At 43.4% G+C, this 18,322-nt stretch overlaps 11 pseudogenes; all 11 read left to right on the top strand.

The window, feature by feature from the left end:
• The first annotated feature begins 445 nt into the window (after nt 1–445).
• On the top strand, nt 446–711 carry LOC130288285 (U2 spliceosomal RNA; annotated as a pseudogene).
• A 1,468-nt stretch (nt 712–2,179) lies between these two features.
• Nucleotides 2,180–2,443, top strand: LOC130286245 (U2 spliceosomal RNA; annotated as a pseudogene).
• A 1,462-nt stretch (nt 2,444–3,905) lies between these two features.
• On the top strand, nt 3,906–4,169 carry LOC130286244 (U2 spliceosomal RNA; annotated as a pseudogene).
• A 1,467-nt stretch (nt 4,170–5,636) lies between these two features.
• Nucleotides 5,637–5,901, top strand: LOC130287934 (U2 spliceosomal RNA; annotated as a pseudogene).
• Nucleotides 5,902–7,381: 1,480 nt separating this feature from the next.
• On the top strand, nt 7,382–7,646 carry LOC130287933 (U2 spliceosomal RNA; annotated as a pseudogene).
• Nucleotides 7,647–9,110: 1,464 nt separating this feature from the next.
• LOC130286242 (U2 spliceosomal RNA) lies at nt 9,111–9,374 on the top strand (annotated as a pseudogene).
• A 1,475-nt stretch (nt 9,375–10,849) lies between these two features.
• On the top strand, nt 10,850–11,113 carry LOC130289891 (U2 spliceosomal RNA; annotated as a pseudogene).
• A 1,464-nt stretch (nt 11,114–12,577) lies between these two features.
• Nucleotides 12,578–12,841, top strand: LOC130286241 (U2 spliceosomal RNA; annotated as a pseudogene).
• A 1,496-nt stretch (nt 12,842–14,337) lies between these two features.
• On the top strand, nt 14,338–14,601 carry LOC130289585 (U2 spliceosomal RNA; annotated as a pseudogene).
• Nucleotides 14,602–16,070: 1,469 nt separating this feature from the next.
• On the top strand, nt 16,071–16,334 carry LOC130286240 (U2 spliceosomal RNA; annotated as a pseudogene).
• A 1,473-nt stretch (nt 16,335–17,807) lies between these two features.
• Nucleotides 17,808–18,071, top strand: LOC130286239 (U2 spliceosomal RNA; annotated as a pseudogene).
• The last annotated feature ends 251 nt before the right edge of the window (nt 18,072–18,322 follow it).

Below are 18,322 nucleotides of genomic sequence, written 5' to 3'. Positions count from 1 at the left end.
GAGTCCAAAATGATGCAGGTTTATACTGTTAATTTTCAGTTTATCGTTACAGTTGGTGTTATTCCATGTCGGAAGGGACGCAGCTACAGCCAGTGGGGTAACTAGAGACAGGCAGGCAGCTATGTGCAACAAAGGTAGGCGTGTTGTTTTCATATGCAGATCTGAAATATTGTCTTATATGCAAGAGGAGGAGTGATGGGGGTTCAGGCAAAAGCCAGGCTATGGATTGCATTGCTAAATGCTCCATCAGAGTGCAATGGTCGCCTGTCCTTTTTTTAAGTGATGATGTGGGTTTAGCCTGTGCTGTATGTATGTATGGGTGGCTGACTGCCACCCACCCAGAAAGTGTATGGGAGGCTGGTTGGCTGCCAGCCTTCCTTCCATTCCTATGAGTAATGTGAGTGCTCATGAAGGGGACATGGTTGGGTCCACCCCTTTCCCGGTTATCCCCTCTAGGCCTTTTGGCTTAGATCAAGTGTAAAAAAAGAAAGGATCTTGCGACAGATCGCATCCTGAGGCACGTTTTTTTTTTTGTGTGAATACTTGCACTTGGGTGACTTGTGAGCACATACTGATACATACGTTCCCTATCTGGGGACCATAAATTAAATGGATTTTTGAGAAAGGGAGCTGATTTGGAAGCTTGCTTCTGTCGCCCTATGCATTGACCCGATGTGGCAGTATCTTCGGGTAGTGAACAGTGCACCACCCCATTCCAGTGTTAAACAAGAAAGATTCTCATTTAATCCTCCGTGGGTGAGAATTTGAGTTTGAGAATTGGAGACCAAAATGATGAGTTGCACTGACTGGTTTATGAACGTCTATTCATTTAGCGTTTTAATGACCATGTTTGCACACTGATTGGTGTAAAAAAATAAAATAAAACTAAATAATAATAATCTAGCACACCTGTGCAGGTTTGACATGACATGACAGGTAGCTGTCTTGTGGGTGGTGCTGAATCCTGTTAAATGACATGAGGGTCTCATGCCTATACACAAGGGTGTGTCATTGCTGTTGCTTGACCATGCATTGGTTTCTGTGGTCAGTGAATGATAAAAACAAAATTTACCATCCATTGATGGATGGGAAATCCGCCATGAGGCATTTGTTTTTAGAAACTGCTGCTCACAACCAATGTTGCAATGGAGTGTCTCCATCTGCTGGTGGTATTGGAAAGGCATTAGTGCTATGACAGGGTCTGAAGAAGAAGAAGAAGAAGAAGAAGACGGAAAAAAATATATATAAAAAGAAAAAGAGAGAGAGAGAGAGAGAGACTGACTTAGTGAGCGAGTGAGTGAGAGAGTGAGAGTGAGTGAGAGTGAATGAGTGAGTGAGTGATTGAGTGAGTGAGTGAGTGAGAACAAATGAGTTAAAGCAAGTGAGTGAGAGAGATCGAATGAATGAAAGTCTGAATGACAGAAAGAACAAAGGATGAAGAAAGAAGCATGAAGAAAAAAAAATGTATATGGAGTTGCTGACATGAGTGCAATCTACAAAGCCGTTGAGGCTGATCTTCATGGGAGGATTATTGCACCAGGACCCTTAGCACTTTTAAAATGCCATTCAATGCCACGGGCTAGATGTAAACTGCAGATGACCATGTTGTGGTAGTTACCATGGAAACCCAAGTGATGTGTGAGCTAACACATAGGCCCAACAGATTCCAAGAAGGCCAGAATCACCAGCGGCACCACCATCGATTGTCAGGTCACCCGGATTCAGCAAATACCAGAGTCCAAAATGATGCAGGTTTATACTGTTAATTTTCAGTTTATCGTTACAGTTGGTGTTATTCCATGTCGGAAGGGACGCAGCTACAGCCAGTGGGGTAACTAGAGACAGGCAGGCAGCTATGTGCAACAAAGGTAGGCATGTTGTTTTCATATGCAGATCTGAAATATTGTCTTATATGCAAGAGGAGGAGTGATGGGGGTTCAGGCAAAAGCCAGGCTATGGATTGCATTGCTAAATGCTCCATCAGAGTGCAATGGTCGCCTGTCCTTTTTTTAAGTGATGATGTGGGTTTAGCCTGTGCTGTATGTATGTATGGGTGGCTGACTGCCACCCACCCAGAAAGTGTATGGGAGGCTGGTTGGCTGCCAGCCTTCCTTCCATTCCTATGAGTAATGTGAGTGCTCATGAAGGGGACATGGTTGGGTCCACCCCTTTCCCGGTTATCCCCTCTAGGCCTTTTGGCTTAGATCAAGTGTAAAAAAAGAAAGGATCTTGCGACAGATCGCATCCTGAGGCACGTTTTTTTTTGTGTGAATACTTGCACTTGGGTGACTTGTGAGCACATACTGATACATACGTTCCCTATCTGGGGACCATAAATTAAATGGATTTTTGAGAAAGGGAGCTGATTTGGAAGCTTGCTTCTGTCGCCCTATGCATTGACCCGATGTGGCAGTATCTTCGGGTAGTGAACAGTGCACCACCCCATTCCAGTGTTAAACAAGAAAGATTCTCATTTAATCCTCCGTGGGTGAGAATTTGAGTTTGAGAATTGGAGACCAAAATGATGAGTTGCACTGACTGGTTTATGAACGTCTATTCATTTAGCGTTTTAATGACCATGTTTGCACACTGATTGGTGTAAAAAAATAAAATAAAACTAAATAATAATAATCTAGCACACCTGTGCAGGTTTGACATGACATGACAGGTAGCTGTCTTGTGGGTGGTGCTGAATCCTGTTAAATGACATGAGGGTCTCATGCCTATACACAAGGGTGTGTCATTGCTGTTGCTTGACCATGCATTGGTTTCTGTGGTCAGTGAATGATAAAAACAAAATTTACCATCCATTGATGGATGGGAAATCCGCCATGAGGCATTTGTTTTTAGAAACTGCTGCTCACAACCAATGTTGCAATGGAGTGTCTCCATCTGCTGGTGGTATTGGAAAGGCATTAGTGCTATGACAGGGTCTGAAGAAGAAGAAGAAGAAGACGGAAAAAAATATATATAAAAAGAAAAAGAGAGAGAGAGAGAGAGAGACTCACTTAGTGAGCGAGTGAGTGAGAGAGTGAGAGTGAGTGAGAGTGAATGAGTGAGTGAGTGATTGAGTGAGTGAGTGAGTGAGAACAAATGAGTTAAAGCAAGTGAGTGAGAGAGATCGAATGAATGAAAGTCTGAATGACAGAAAGAAAAAAGGATGAAGAAAGAAGCATGAAGAAAAAAAAATGTATATGGAGTTGCTGACATGAGTGCAATCTACAAAGCCGTTGAGGCTGATCCTCATGGGAGGATTATTGCACCAGGACCCTTAGCACTTTTAAAATGCCATTCAATGCCACGGGCTAGATGTAAACTGCAGATGACCATGTTGTGGTAGTTACCATGGATACCCAAGTGATGTGTGAGCTAACACATAGGCCCAACAGATTCCAAGAAGGCCAGAATCACCAGCGGCACCACCATCGATTGTCAGGTCACCCGGATTCAGCAAATACCAGAGTCCAAAATGATGCAGGTTTATACTGTTAATTTTCAGTTTATCGTTACAGTTGGTGTTATTCCATGTCGGAAGGGACGCAGCTACAGCCAGTGGGGTAACTAGAGACAGGCAGGCAGCTATGTGCAACAAAGGTAGGCGTGTTGTTTTCATATGCAGATCTGAAATATTGTCTTATATGCAAGAGGAGGAGTGATGGGGGTTCAGGCAAAAGCCAGGCTATGGATTGCATTGCTAAATGCTCCATCAGAGTGCAATGGTCGCCTGTCCTTTTTTTAAGTGATGATGTGGGTTTAGCCTGTGCTGTATGTATGTATGGGTGGCTGACTGCCACCCACCCAGAAAGTGTATGGGAGGCTGGTTGGCTGCCAGCCTTCCTTCCATTCCTATGAGTAATGTGAGTGCTCATGAAGGGGACATGGTTGGGTCCACCCCTTTCCCGGTTATCCCCTCTAGGCCTTTTGGCTTAGATCAAGTGTAAAAAAAGAAAGGATCTTGCGACAGATCGCATCCTGAGGCACGTTTTTTTTTGTGTGAATACTTGCACTTGGGTGACTTGTGAGCACATACTGATACATACGTTCCCTATCTGGGGACCATAAATTAAATGGATTTTTGAGAAAGGGAGCTGATTTGGAAGCTTGCTTCTGTCGCCCTATGCATTGACCCGATGTGGCAGTATCTTCGGGTAGTGAACAGTGCACCACCCCATTCCAGTGTTAAACAAGAAAGATTCTCATTTAATCCTCCGTGGGTGAGAATTTGAGTTTGAGAATTGGAGACCAAAATGATGAGTTGCACTGACTGGTTTATGAACGTCTATTCATTTAGCGTTTTAATGACCATGTTTGCACACTGATTGGTGTAAAAAAATAAAATAAAACTAAATAATAATAATAATCTAGCACACCTGTGCAGGTTTGACATGACATGACAGGTAGCTGTCTTGTGGGTGGTGCTGAATCCTGTTAAATGACATGAGGGTCTCATGCCTATACACAAGGGTGTGTCATTGCTGTTGCTTGACCATGCATTGGTTTCTGTGGTCAGTGAATGATAAAAACAAAATTTACCATCCATTGATGGATGGGAAATCCGCCATGAGGCATTTGTTTTTAGAAACTGCTGCTCACAACCAATGTTGCAATGGAGTGTCTCCATCTGCTGGTGGTATTGGAAAGGCATTAGTGCTATGACAGGGTCTGAAGAAGAAGAAGAAGAAGACGGAAAAAAATATATATAAAAAGAAAAAGAGAGAGAGAGAGAGAGACTGACTTAGTGAGCGAGTGAGTGAGAGAGTGAGAGTGAGTGAGAGTGAATGAGTGAGTGAGTGATTGAGTGAGTGAGTGAGTGAGTGAGAACAAATGAGTTAAAGCAAGTGAGTGAGAGAGATCGAATGAATGAAAGTCTGAATGACAGAAAGAAAAAAGGATGAAGAAAGAAGCATGAAGAAAAAAAAATGTATATGGAGTTGCTGACATGAGTGCAATCTACAAAGCCGTTGAGGCTGATCCTCATGGGAGGATTATTGCACCAGGACCCTTAGCACTTTTAAAATGCCATTCAATGCCACGGGCTAGATGTAAACTGCAGATGACCATGTTGTGGTAGTTACCATGGATACCCAAGTGATGTGTGAGCTAACACATAGGCCCAACAGATTCCAAGAAGGCCAGAATCACCAGCGGCACCACCATCGATTGTCAGGTCACCCGGATTCAGCAAATACCAGAGTCCAAAATGATGCAGGTTTATACTGTTAATTTTCAGTTTATCGTTACAGTTGGTGTTATTCCATGTCGGAAGGGACGCAGCTACAGCCAGTGGGGTAACTAGAGACAGGCAGGCAGCTATGTGCAACAAAGGTAGGCGTGTTGTTTTCATATGCAGATCTGAAATATTGTCTTATATGCAAGAGGAGGAGTGATGGGGGTTCAGGCAAAAGCCAGGCTATGGATTGCATTGCTAAATGCTCCATCAGAGTGCAATGGTCGCCTGTCCTTTTTTTAAGTGATGATGTGGGTTTAGCCTGTGCTGTATGTATGTATGGGTGGCTGACTGCCACCCACCCAGAAAGTGTATGGGAGGCTGGTTGGCTGCCAGCCTTCCTTCCATTCCTATGAGTAATGTGAGTGCTCATGAAGGGGACATGGTTGGGTCCACCCCTTTCCCGGTTATCCCCTCTAGGCCTTTTGGCTTAGATCAAGTGTAAAAAAAGAAAGGATCTTGCGACAGATCGCATCCTGAGGCACGTTTTTTTTTTGTGTGAATACTTGCACTTGGGTGACTTGTGAGCACATACTGATACATACGTTCCCTATCTGGGGACCATAAATTAAATGGATTTTTGAGAAAGGGAGCTGATTTGGAAGCTTGCTTCTGTCGCCCTATGCATTGACCCGATGTGGCAGTATCTTCGGGTAGTGAACAGTGCACCACCCCATTCCAGTGTTAAACAAGAAAGATTCTCATTTAATCCTCCGTGGGTGAGAATTTGAGTTTGAGAATTGGAGACCAAAATGATGAGTTGCACTGACTGGTTTATGAACGTCTATTCATTTAGCGTTTTAATGACCATGTTTGCACACTGATTGGTGTAAAAAAATAAAATAAAACTAAATAATAATAATCTAGCACACCTGTGCAGGTTTGACATGACATGACAGGTAGCTGTCTTGTGGGTGGTGCTGAATCCTGTTAAATGACATGAGGGTCTCATGCCTATACACAAGGGTGTGTCATTGCTGTTGCTTGACCATGCATTGGTTTCTGTGGTCAGTGAATGATAAAAACAAAATTTACCATCCATTGATGGATGGGAAATCCGCCATGAGGCATTTGTTTTTAGAAACTGCTGCTCACAACCAATGTTGCAATGGAGTGTCTCCATCTGCTGGTGGTATTGGAAAGGCATTAGTGCTATGACAGGGTCTGAAGAAGAAGAAGAAGAAGAAGAAGAAGAAGACGGAAAAAAATATATATAAAAAGAAAAAGAGAGAGAGAGAGAGAGAGAGACTGACTTAGTGAGCGAGTGAGTGAGAGAGTGAAAGTGAGTGAGAGTGAATGAGTGAGTGAGTGATTGAGTGAGTGAGTGAGTGAGTGAGAACAAATGAGTTAAAGCAAGTGAGTGAGAGAGATCGAATGAATGAAAGTCTGAATGACAGAAAGAAAAAAGGATGAAGAAAGAAGCATGAAGAAAAAAAAATGTATATGGAGTTGCTGACATGAGTGCAATCTACAAAGCCGTTGAGGCTGATCCTCATGGGAGGATTATTGCACCAGGACCCTTAGCACTTTTAAAATGCCATTCAATGCCACGGGCTAGATGTAAACTGCAGATGACCATGTTGTGGTAGTTACCATGGATACCCAAGTGATGTGTGAGCTAACACATAGGCCCAACAGATTCCAAGAAGGCCAGAATCACCAGCGGCACCACCATCGATTGTCAGGTCACCCGGATTCAGCAAATACCAGAGTCCAAAATGATGCAGGTTTATACTGTTAATTTTCAGTTTATCGTTACAGTTGGTGTTATTCCATGTCGGAAGGGACGCAGCTACAGCCAGTGGGGTAACTAGAGACAGGCAGGCAGCTATGTGCAACAAAGGTAGGCGTGTTATTTTCATATGCAGATCTGAAATATTGTCTTATATGCAAGAGGAGGAGTGATGGGGGTTCAGGCAAAAGCCAGGCTATGGATTGCATTGCTAAATGCTCCATCAGAGTGCAATGGTCGCCTGTCCTTTTTTTAAGTGATGATGTGGGTTTAGCCTGTGCTGTATGTATGTATGGGTGGCTGACTGCCACCCACCCAGAAAGTGTATGGGAGGCTGGTTGGCTGCCAGCCTTCCTTCCATTCCTATGAGTAATGTGAGTGCTCATGAAGGGGACATGGTTGGGTCCACCCCTTTCCCGGTTATCCCCTCTAGGCCTTTTGGCTTAGATCAAGTGTAAAAAAAGAAAGGATCTTGCGACAGATCGCATCCTGAGGCACGTTTTTTTTTTGTGTGAATACTTGCACTTGGGTGACTTGTGAGCACATACTGATACATACGTTCCCTATCTGGGGACCATAAATTAAATGGATTTTTGAGAAAGGGAGCTGATTTGGAAGCTTGCTTCTGTCGCCCTATGCATTGACCCGATGTGGCAGTATCTTCGGGTAGTGAACAGTGCACCACCCCATTCCAGTGTTAAACAAGAAAGATTCTCATTTAATCCTCCGTGGGTGAGAATTTGAGTTTGAGAATTGGAGACCAAAATGATGAGTTGCACTGACTGGTTTATGAACGTCTATTCATTTAGCGTTTTAATGACCATGTTTGCACACTGATTGGTGTAAAAAAATAAAATAAAACTAAATAATAATAATCTAGCACACCTGTGCAGGTTTGACATGACATGACAGGTAGCTGTCTTGTGGGTGGTGCTGAATCCTGTTAAATGACATGAGGGTCTCATGCCTATACACAAGGGTGTGTCATTGCTGTTGCTTGACCATGCATTGGTTTCTGTGGTCAGTGAATGATAAAAACAAAATTTACCATCCATTGATGGATGGGAAATCCGCCATGAGGCATTTGTTTTTAGAAACTGCTGCTCACAACCAATGTTGCAATGGAGTGTCTCCATCTGCTGGTGGTATTGGAAAGGCATTAGTGCTATGACAGGGTCTGAAGAAGAAGAAGAAGAAGACGGAAAAAAATATATATAAAAAGAAAAAGAGAGAGAGAGAGAGAGACTGACTTAGTGAGCGAGTGAGTGAGAGAGTGAGAGTGAGTGAGAGTGAATGAGTGAGTGAGTGATTGAGTGAGTGAGTGAGTGAGTGAGAACAAATGAGTTAAAGCAAGTGAGTGAGAGAGATCGAATGAATGAAAGTCTGAATGACAGAAAGAAAAAAGGATGAAGAAAGAAGCATGAAGAAAAAAAAATGTATATGGAGTTGCTGACATGAGTGCAATCTACAAAGCCGTTGAGGCTGATCCTCATGGGAGGATTATTGCACCAGGACCCTTAGCACTTTTAAAATGCCATTCAATGCCACGGGCTAGATGTAAACTGCAGATGACCATGTTGTGGTAGTTACCATGGATACCCAAGTGATGTGTGAGCTAACACATAGGCCCAACAGATTCCAAGAAGGCCAGAATCACCAGCGGCACCACCATCGATTGTCAGGTCACCCGGATTCAGCAAATACCAGAGTCCAAAATGATGCAGGTTTATACTGTTAATTTTCAGTTTATCGTTACAGTTGGTGTTATTCCATGTCGGAAGGGACGCAGCTACAGCCAGTGGGGTAACTAGAGACAGGCAGGCAGCTATGTGCAACAAAGGTAGGCGTGTTGTTTTCATATGCAGATCTGAAATATTGTCTTATATGCAAGAGGAGGAGTGATGGGGGTTCAGGCAAAAGCCAGGCTATGGATTGCATTGCTAAATGCTCCATCAGAGTGCAATGGTCGCCTGTCCTTTTTTTAAGTGATGATGTGGGTTTAGCCTGTGCTGTATGTATGTATGGGTGGCTGACTGCCACCCACCCAGAAAGTGTATGGGAGGCTGGTTGGCTGCCAGCCTTCCTTCCATTCCTATGAGTAATGTGAGTGCTCATGAAGGGGACATGGTTGGGTCCACCCCTTTCCCGGTTATCCCCTCTAGGCCTTTTGGCTTAGATCAAGTGTAAAAAAAGAAAGGATCTTGCGACAGATCGCATCCTGAGGCACGTTTTTTTTTGTGTGAATACTTGCACTTGGGTGACTTGTGAGCACATACTGATACATACGTTCCCTATCTGGGGACCATAAATTAAATGGATTTTTGAGAAAGGGAGCTGATTTGGAAGCTTGCTTCTGTCGCCCTATGCATTGACCCGATGTGGCAGTATCTTCGGGTAGTGAACAGTGCACCACCCCATTCCAGTGTTAAACAAGAAAGATTCTCATTTAATCCTCCGTGGGTGAGAATTTGAGTTTGAGAATTGGAGACCAAAATGATGAGTTGCACTGACTGGTTTATGAACGTCTATTCATTTAGCGTTTTAATGACCATGTTTGCACACTGATTGGTGTAAAAAAATAAAATAAAACTAAATAATAATAATCTAGCACACCTGTGCAGGTTTGACATGACATGACAGGTAGCTGTCTTGTGGGTGGTGCTGAATCCTGTTAAATGACATGAGGGTCTCATGCCTATACACAAGGGTGTGTCATTGCTGTTGCTTGACCATGCATTGGTTTCTGTGGTCAGTGAATGATAAAAACAAAATTTACCATCCATTGATGGATGGGAAATCCGCCATGAGGCATTTGTTTTTAGAAACTGCTGCTCACAACCAATGTTGCAATGGAGTGTCTCCATCTGCTGGTGGTATTGGAAAGGCATTAGTGCTATGACAGGGTCTGAAGAAGAAGAAGAAGAAGAAGAAGACGGAAAAAAATATATATAAAAAGAAAAAGAGAGAGAGAGAGAGAGAGAGAGACTGACTTAGTGAGCGAGTGAGTGAGAGAGTGAGAGTGAGTGAGAGTGAATGAGTGAGTGAGTGATTGAGTGAGTGAGTGAGTGAGTGAGAACAAATGAGTTAAAGCAAGTGAGTGAGAGAGATCGAATGAATGAAAGTCTGAATGACAGAAAGAAAAAAGGATGAAGAAAGAAGCATGAAGAAAAAAAATGTATATGGAGTTGCTGACATGAGTGCAATCTACAAAGCCGTTGAGGCTGATCCTCATGGGAGGATTATTGCACCAGGACCCTTAGCACTTTTAAAATGCCATTCAATGCCACGGGCTAGATGTAAACTGCAGATGACCATGTTGTGGTAGTTACCATGGATACCCAAGTGATGTGTGAGCTAACACATAGGCCCAACAGATTCCAAGAAGGCCAGAATCACCAGCGGCACCACCATCGATTGTCAGGTCACCCGGATTCAGCAAATACCAGAGTCCAAAATGATGCAGGTTTATACTGTTAATTTTCAGTTTATCGTTACAGTTGGTGTTATTCCATGTCGGAAGGGACGCAGCTACAGCCAGTGGGGTAACTAGAGACAGGCAGGCAGCTATGTGCAACAAAGGTAGGCGTGTTGTTTTCATATGCAGATCTGAAATATTGTCTTATATGCAAGAGGAGGAGTGATGGGGGTTCAGGCAAAAGCCAGGCTATGGATTGCATTGCTAAATGCTCCATCAGAGTGCAATGGTCGCCTGTCCTTTTTTTAAGTGATGATGTGGGTTTAGCCTGTGCTGTATGTATGTATGGGTGGCTGACTGCCACCCACCCAGAAAGTGTATGGGAGGCTGGTTGGCTGCCAGCCTTCCTTCCATTCCTATGAGTAATGTGAGTGCTCATGAAGGGGACATGGTTGGGTCCACCCCTTTCCCGGTTATCCCCTCTAGGCCTTTTGGCTTAAATCAAGTGTAAAAAAAGAAAGGATCTTGCGACAGATCGCATCCTGAGGCACGTTTTTTTTTGTGTGAATACTTGCACTTGGGTGACTTGTGAGCACATACTGATACATACGTTCCCTATCTGGGGACCATAAATTAAATGGATTTTTGAGAAAGGGAGCTGATTTGGAAGCTTGCTTCTGTCGCCCTATGCATTGACCCGATGTGGCAGTATCTTCGGGTAGTGAACAGTGCACCACCCCATTCCAGTGTTAAACAAGAAAGATTCTCATTTAATCCTCCGTGGGTGAGAATTTGAGTTTGAGAATTGGAGACCAAAATGATGAGTTGCACTGACTGGTTTATGAACGTCTATTCATTTAGCGTTTTAATGACCATGTTTGCACACTGATTGGTGTAAAAAAATAAAATAAAACTAAATAATAATAATCTAGCACACCTGTGCAGGTTTGACATGACATGACAGGTAGCTGTCTTGTGGGTGGTGCTGAATCCTGTTAAATGACATGAGGGTCTCATGCCTATACACAAGGGTGTGTCATTGCTGTTGCTTGACCATCCATTGGTTTCTGTGGTCAGTGAATGATAAAAACAAAATTTACCATCCATTGATGGATGGGAAATCCGCCATGAGGCATTTGTTTTTAGAAACTGCTGCTCACAACCAATGTTGCAATGGAGTGTCTCCATCTGCTGGTGGTATTGGAAAGGCATTAGTGCTATGACAGGGTCTGAAGAAGAAGAAGAAGAAGAAGAAGACGGAAAAAAATATATATAAAAAGAAAAAGAGAGAGAGAGAGAGACTGACTTAGTGAGCGAGTGAGTGAGAGAGTGAGAGTGAGTGAGAGTGAATGAGTGAGTGAGTGATTGAGTGAGTGAGTGAGTGAGAACAAATGAGTTAAAGCAAGTGAGTGAGAGAGATCGAATGAATGAAAATCTGAATGACAGAAAGAAAAAAGGATGAAGAAAGAAGCATGAAGAAAAAAAAATGTATATGGAGTTGCTGACATGAGTGCAATCTACAAAGCCGTTGAGGCTGATCCTCATGGGAGGATTATTGCACCAGGACCCTTAGCACTTTTAAAATGCCATTCAATGCCACGGGCTAGATGTAAACTGCAGATGACCATGTTGTGGTAGTTACCATGGATACCCAAGTGATGTGTGAGCTAACACATAGGCCCAACAGATTCCAAGAAGGCCAGAATCACCAGCGGCACCACCATCGATTGTCAGGTCACCCGGATTCAGCAAATACCAGAGTCCAAAATGATGCAGGTTTATACTGTTAATTTTCAGTTTATCGTTACAGTTGGTGTTATTCCATGTCGGAAGGGACGCAGCTACAGCCAGTGGGGTAACTAGAGACAGGCAGGCAGCTATGTGCAACAAAGGTAGGCGTGTTGTTTTCATATGCAGATCTGAAATATTGTCTTATATGCAAGAGGAGGAGTGATGGGGGTTCAGGCAAAAGCCAGGCTATGGATTGCATTGCTAAATGCTCCATCAGAGTGCAATGGTCGCCTGTCCTTTTTTTAAGTGATGATGTGGGTTTAGCCTGTGCTGTATGTATGTATGGGTGGCTGACTGCCACCCACCCAGAAAGTGTATGGGAGGCTGGTTGGCTGCCAGCCTTCCTTCCATTCCTATGAGTAATGTGAGTGCTCATGAAGGGGACATGGTTGGGTCCACCCCTTTCCCGGTTATCCCCTCTAGGCCTTTTGGCTTAGATCAAGTGTAAAAAAAGAAAGGATCTTGCGACAGATCGCATCCTGAGGCACGTTTTTTTTTGTGTGAATACTTGCACTTGGGTGACTTGTGAGCACATACTGATACATACGTTCCCTATCTGGGGACCATAAATTAAATGGATTTTTGAGAAAGGGAGCTGATTTGGAAGCTTGCTTCTGTCGCCCTATGCATTGACCCGATGTGGCAGTATCTTCGGGTAGTGAACAGTGCACCACCCCATTCCAGTGTTAAACAAGAAAGATTCTCATTTAATCCTCCGTGGGTGAGAATTTGAGTTTGAGAATTGGAGACCAAAATGATGAGTTGCACTGACTGGTTTATGAACGTCTATTCATTTAGCGTTTTAATGACCATGTTTGCACACTGATTGGTGTAAAAAAATAAAATAAAACTAAATAATAATAATCTAGCACACCTGTGCAGGTTTGACATGACATGACAGGTAGCTGTCTTGTGGGTGGTGCTGAATCCTGTTAAATGACATGAGGGTCTCATGCCTATACACAAGGGTGTGTCATTGCTGTTGCTTGACCATGCATTGGTTTCTGTGGTCAGTGAATGATAAAAACAAAATTTACCATCCATTGATGGATGGGAAATCCGCCATGAGGCATTTGTTTTTAGAAACTGCTGCTCACAACCAATGTTGCAATGGAGTGTCTCCATCTGCTGGTGGTATTGGAAAGGCATTAGTGCTATGACAGGGTCTGAAGAAGAAGAAGAAGAAGAAGAAGAAGAAGAAGAAGAAGAAGAAGACGGAAAAAAATATATATAAAAAGAAAAATAGAGAGAGAGAGAGAGAGAGAGACTGACTTAGTGAGCGAGTGAGTGAGAGAGTGAGAGTGAGTGAGAGTGAATGAGTGAGTGAGTGATTGAGTGAGTGAGTAAGTGAGTGAGAACAAATGAGTTAAAGCAAGTGAGTGAGAGAGATCGAATGAATGAAAGTCTGAATGACAGAAAGAAAAAAGGATGAAGAAAGAAGCATGAAGAAAAAAAATGTATATGGAGTTGCTGACATGAGTGCAATCTACAAAGCCGTTGAGGCTGATCCTCATGGGAGGATTATTGCACCAGGACCCTTAGCACTTTTAAAATGCCATTCAATGCCACGGGCTAGATGTAAACTGCAGATGACCATGTTGTGGTAGTTACCATGGATACCCAAGTGATGTGTGAGCTAACACATAGGCCCAACAGATTCCAAGAAGGCCAGAATCACCAGCGGCACCACCATCGATTGTCAGGTCACCCGGATTCAGCAAATACCAGAGTCCAAAATGATGCAGGTTTATACTGTTAATTTTCAGTTTATCGTTACAGTTGGTGTTATTCCATGTCGGAAGGGACGCAGCTACAGCCAGTGGGGTAACTAGAGACAGGCAGGCAGCTATGTGCAACAAAGGTAGGCGTGTTGTTTTCATATGCAGATCTGAAATATTGTCTTATATGCAAGAGGAGGAGTGATGGGGGTTCAGGCAAAAGCCAGGCTATGGATTGCATTGCTAAATGCTCCATCAGAGTGCAATGGTCGCCTGTCCTTTTTTTAAGTGATGATGTGGGTTTAGCCTGTGCTGTATGTATGTATGGGTGGCTGACTGCCACCCACCCAGAAAGTGTATGGGAGGCTGGTTGGCTGCCAGCCTTCCTTCCATTCCTATGAGTAATGTGAGTGCTCATGAAGGGGACATGGTTGGGTCCACCCCTTTCCCGGTTATCCCCTCTAGGCCTTTTGGCTTAGATCAAGTGTAAAAAAAGAAAGGATCTTGCGACAGATCGCATCCTGAGGCACGTTTTTTTTTGTGTGAATACTTGCACTTGGGTGACTTGTGAGCACATACTGATACATACGTTCCCTATCTGGGGACCATAAATTAAATGGATTTTTGAGAAAGGGAGCTGATTTGGATGCTTGCTTCTGTCGCCCTATGCATTGACCCGATGTGGCAGTATCTTCGGGTAGTGAACAGTGCACCACCCCATTCCAGTGTTAAACAAGAAAGATTCTCATTTAATCCTCCGTGGGTGAGAATTTGAGTTTGAGAATTGGAGACCAAAATGATGAGTTGCACTGACTGGTTTATGAACGTCTATTCATTTAGCGTTTTAATGACCATGTTTGCACACTGATTGGTGTAAAAAAATAAAATAAAACTAAATAATAATAATCTAGCACACCTGTGCAGGTTTGACATGACATGACAGGTAGCTGTCTTGTGGGTGGTGCTGAATCCTGTTAAATGACATGAGGGTCTCATGCCTATACACAAGGGTGTGTCATTGCTGTTGCTTGACCATCCATTGGTTTCTGTGGTCAGTGAATGATAAAAACAAAATTTACCATCCATTGATGGATGGGAAATCCGCCATGAGGCATTTGTTTTTAGAAACTGCTGCTCACAACCAATGTTGCAATGGAGTGTCTCCATCTGCTGGTGGTATTGGAAAGGCATTAGTGCTATGACAGGGTCTGAAGAAGAAGAAGAAGCAGAAGAAGAAGACGGAAAAAAATATATATAAAAAGAAAAAGAGAGAGAGAGAGAGAGACTGACTTAGTGAGCGAGTGAGTGAGAGAGTGAGAGTGAGTGAGAGTGAATGAGTGAGTGAGTGATTGAGTGAGTGAGTGAGTGAGAACAAATGAGTTAAAGCAAGTGAGTGAGAGAGATCGAATGAATGAAAATCTGAATGACAGAAAGAAAAAAGGATGAAGAAAGAAGCATGAAGAAAAAAAAATGTATATGGAGTTGCTGACATGAGTGCAATCTACAAAGCCGTTGAGGCTGATCCTCATGGGAGGATTATTGCACCAGGACCCTTAGCACTTTTAAAATGCCATTCAATGCCACGGGCTAGATGTAAACTGCAGATGACCATGTTGTGGTAGTTACCATGGATACCCAAGTGATGTGTGAGCTAACACATAGGCCCAACAGATTCCAAGAAGGCCAGAATCACCAGCGGCACCACCATCGATTGTCAGGTCACCCGGATTCAGCAAATACCAGAGTCCAAAATGATGCAGGTTTATACTGTTAATTTTCAGTTTATCGTTACAGTTGGTGTTATTCCATGTCGGAAGGGACGCAGCTACAGCCAGTGGGGTAACTAGAGACAGGCAGGCAGCTATGTGCAACAAAGGTAGGCGTGTTGTTTTCATATGCAGATCTGAAATATTGTCTTATATGCAAGAGGAGGAGTGATGGGGGTTCAGGCAAAAGCCAGGCTATGGATTGCATTGCTAAATGCTCCATCAGAGTGCAATGGTCGCCTGTCCTTTTTTTAAGTGATGATGTGGGTTTAGCCTGTGCTGTATGTATGTATGGGTGGCTGACTGCCACCCACCCAGAAAGTGTATGGGAGGCTGGTTGGCTGCCAGCCTTCCTTCCATTCCTATGAGTAATGTGAGTGCTCATGAAGGGGACATGGTTGGGTCCACCCCTTTCCCGGTTATCCCCTCTAGGCCTTTTGGCTTAGATCAAGTGTAAAAAAAGAAAGGATCTTGCGACAGATCGCATCCTGAGGCACGTTTTTTTTTGTGTGAATACTTGCACTTGGGTGACTTGTGAGCACATACTGATACATACGTTCCCTATCTGGGGACCATAAATTAAATGGATTTTTGAGAAAGGGAGCTGATTTGGAAGCTTGCTTCTGTCGCCCTATGCATTGACCCGATGTGGCAGTATCTTCGGGTAGTGAACAGTGCACCACCCCATTCCAGTGTTAAACAAGAAAGATTCTCATTTAATCCTCCGTGGGTGAGAATTTGAGTTTGAGAATTGGAGACCAAAATGATGAGTTGCACTGACTGGTTTATGAACGTCTATTCATTTAGCGTTTTAATGACCATGTTTGCACACTGATTGGTGTAAAAAAATAAAATAAAACTAAATAATAATAATCTAGCACACCTGTGCAGGTTTGACATGACATGACAGGTAGCTGTCTTGTGGGTGGTGCTGAATCCTGTTAAATGACATGAGGGTCTCATGCCTATACACAAGGGTGTGTCATTGCTGTTGCTTGACCATGCATTGGTTTCTGTGGTCAGTGAATGATAAAAACAAAATTTACCATCCATTGATGGATGGGAAATCCGCCATGAGGCATTTGTTTTTAGAAACTGCTGCTCACAACCAATGTTGCAATGGAGTGTCTCCATCTGCTGGTGGTATTGGAAAGGCATTAGTGCTATGACAGGGTCTGAAGAAGAAGAAGAAGAAGAAGAAGAAGACTAAAAAAAATATATATAAAAAGAAAAAGAGAGAGAGAAGGAGAGACTGACTTAGTGAGCGAGTGAGTGAGAGAGTGAGAGTGAGTGAGAGTGAATGAGTGAGTGAGTGATTGAGTGAGTGAGTGAGTGAGTGAGAACAAATGAGTTAAAGCAAGTGAGTGAGAGAGATCGAATGAATGAAAGTCTGAATGACAGAAAGAAAAAAGGATGAAGAAAGAAGCATGAAGAAAAAAAAATGTATATGGAGTTGCTGACATGAGTGCAATCTACAAAGCCGTTGAGGCTGATCCTCATGGGAGGATTATTGCACCAGGACCCTTAGCACTTTTAAAATGCCATTCAATGCCACGGGCTAGATGTAAACTGCAGATGACCATGTTGTGGTAGTTACCATGGATACCCAAGTGATGTGTGAGCTAACACATAGGCCCAACAGATTCCAAGAAGGCCAGAATCACCAGCGGCACCACCATCGGTTGTCAGGTCACCCGGATTCAGCAAATACCAGAGTCCAAAATGATGCAGGTTTATACTGTTAATTTTCAGTTTATCGTTACAGTTGGTGTTATTCCATGTCGGAAGGGACGCAGCTACAGCCAGTGGGGTAACTAGAGACAGGCAGGCAGCTATGTGCAACAAAGGTAGGCGTGTTGTTTTCATATGCAGATCTGAAATATTGTCTTATATGCAAGAGGAGGAGTGATGGGGGTTCAGGCAAAAGCCAGGCTATGGATTGCATTGCTAAATGCTCCATCAGAGTGCAATGGTCGCCTGTCCTTTTTTTAAGTGATGATGTGGGTTTAGCCTGTGCTGTATGTATGTATGGGTGGCTGACTGCCACCCACCCAGAAAGTGTATGGGAGGCTGGTTGGCTGCCAGCCTTCCTTCCATTCCTATGAGTAATGTGAGTGCTCATGAAGGGGACATGGTTGGGTCCACCCCTTTCCCGGTTATCCCCTCTAGGCCTTTTGGCTTAGATCAAGTGTAAAAAAAGAAAGGATCTTGCGACAGATCGCATCCTGAGGCACGTTTTTTTTTGTGTGAATACTTGCACTTGGGTGACTTGTGAGCACATACTGATACATACGTTCCCTATCTGGGGACCATAAATTAAATGGATTTTTGAGAAAGGGAGCTGATTTGGAAGCTTGCTTCTGTCGCCCTATGCATTGACCCGATGTGGCAGTATCTTCGGGTAGTGAACAGTGCACCACCCCATTCCAGTGTTAAACAAGAAAGATTCTCATTTAATCCTCCGTGGGTGAGAATTTGAGTTTGAGAATTGGAGACCAAAATGATGAGTTGCACTGACTGGTTTATGAACGTCTATTCATTTAGCGTTTTAATGACCATGTTTGCACACTGATTGGTGTAAAAAAATAAAATAAAACTAAATAATAATAATCTAGCACACCTGTGCAGGTTTGACATGACATGACAGGTAGCTGTCTTGTGGGTGGTGCTGAA

The sequence above is a fragment of the Hyla sarda genome, chromosome 8 (genome assembly GCF_029499605.1).
Source record: "Hyla sarda isolate aHylSar1 chromosome 8, aHylSar1.hap1, whole genome shotgun sequence".
Lineage (NCBI taxonomy): Eukaryota > Metazoa > Chordata > Amphibia > Anura > Hylidae > Hyla > Hyla sarda.
This window is presented reverse-complemented; position numbering and strand designations above follow the sequence as displayed.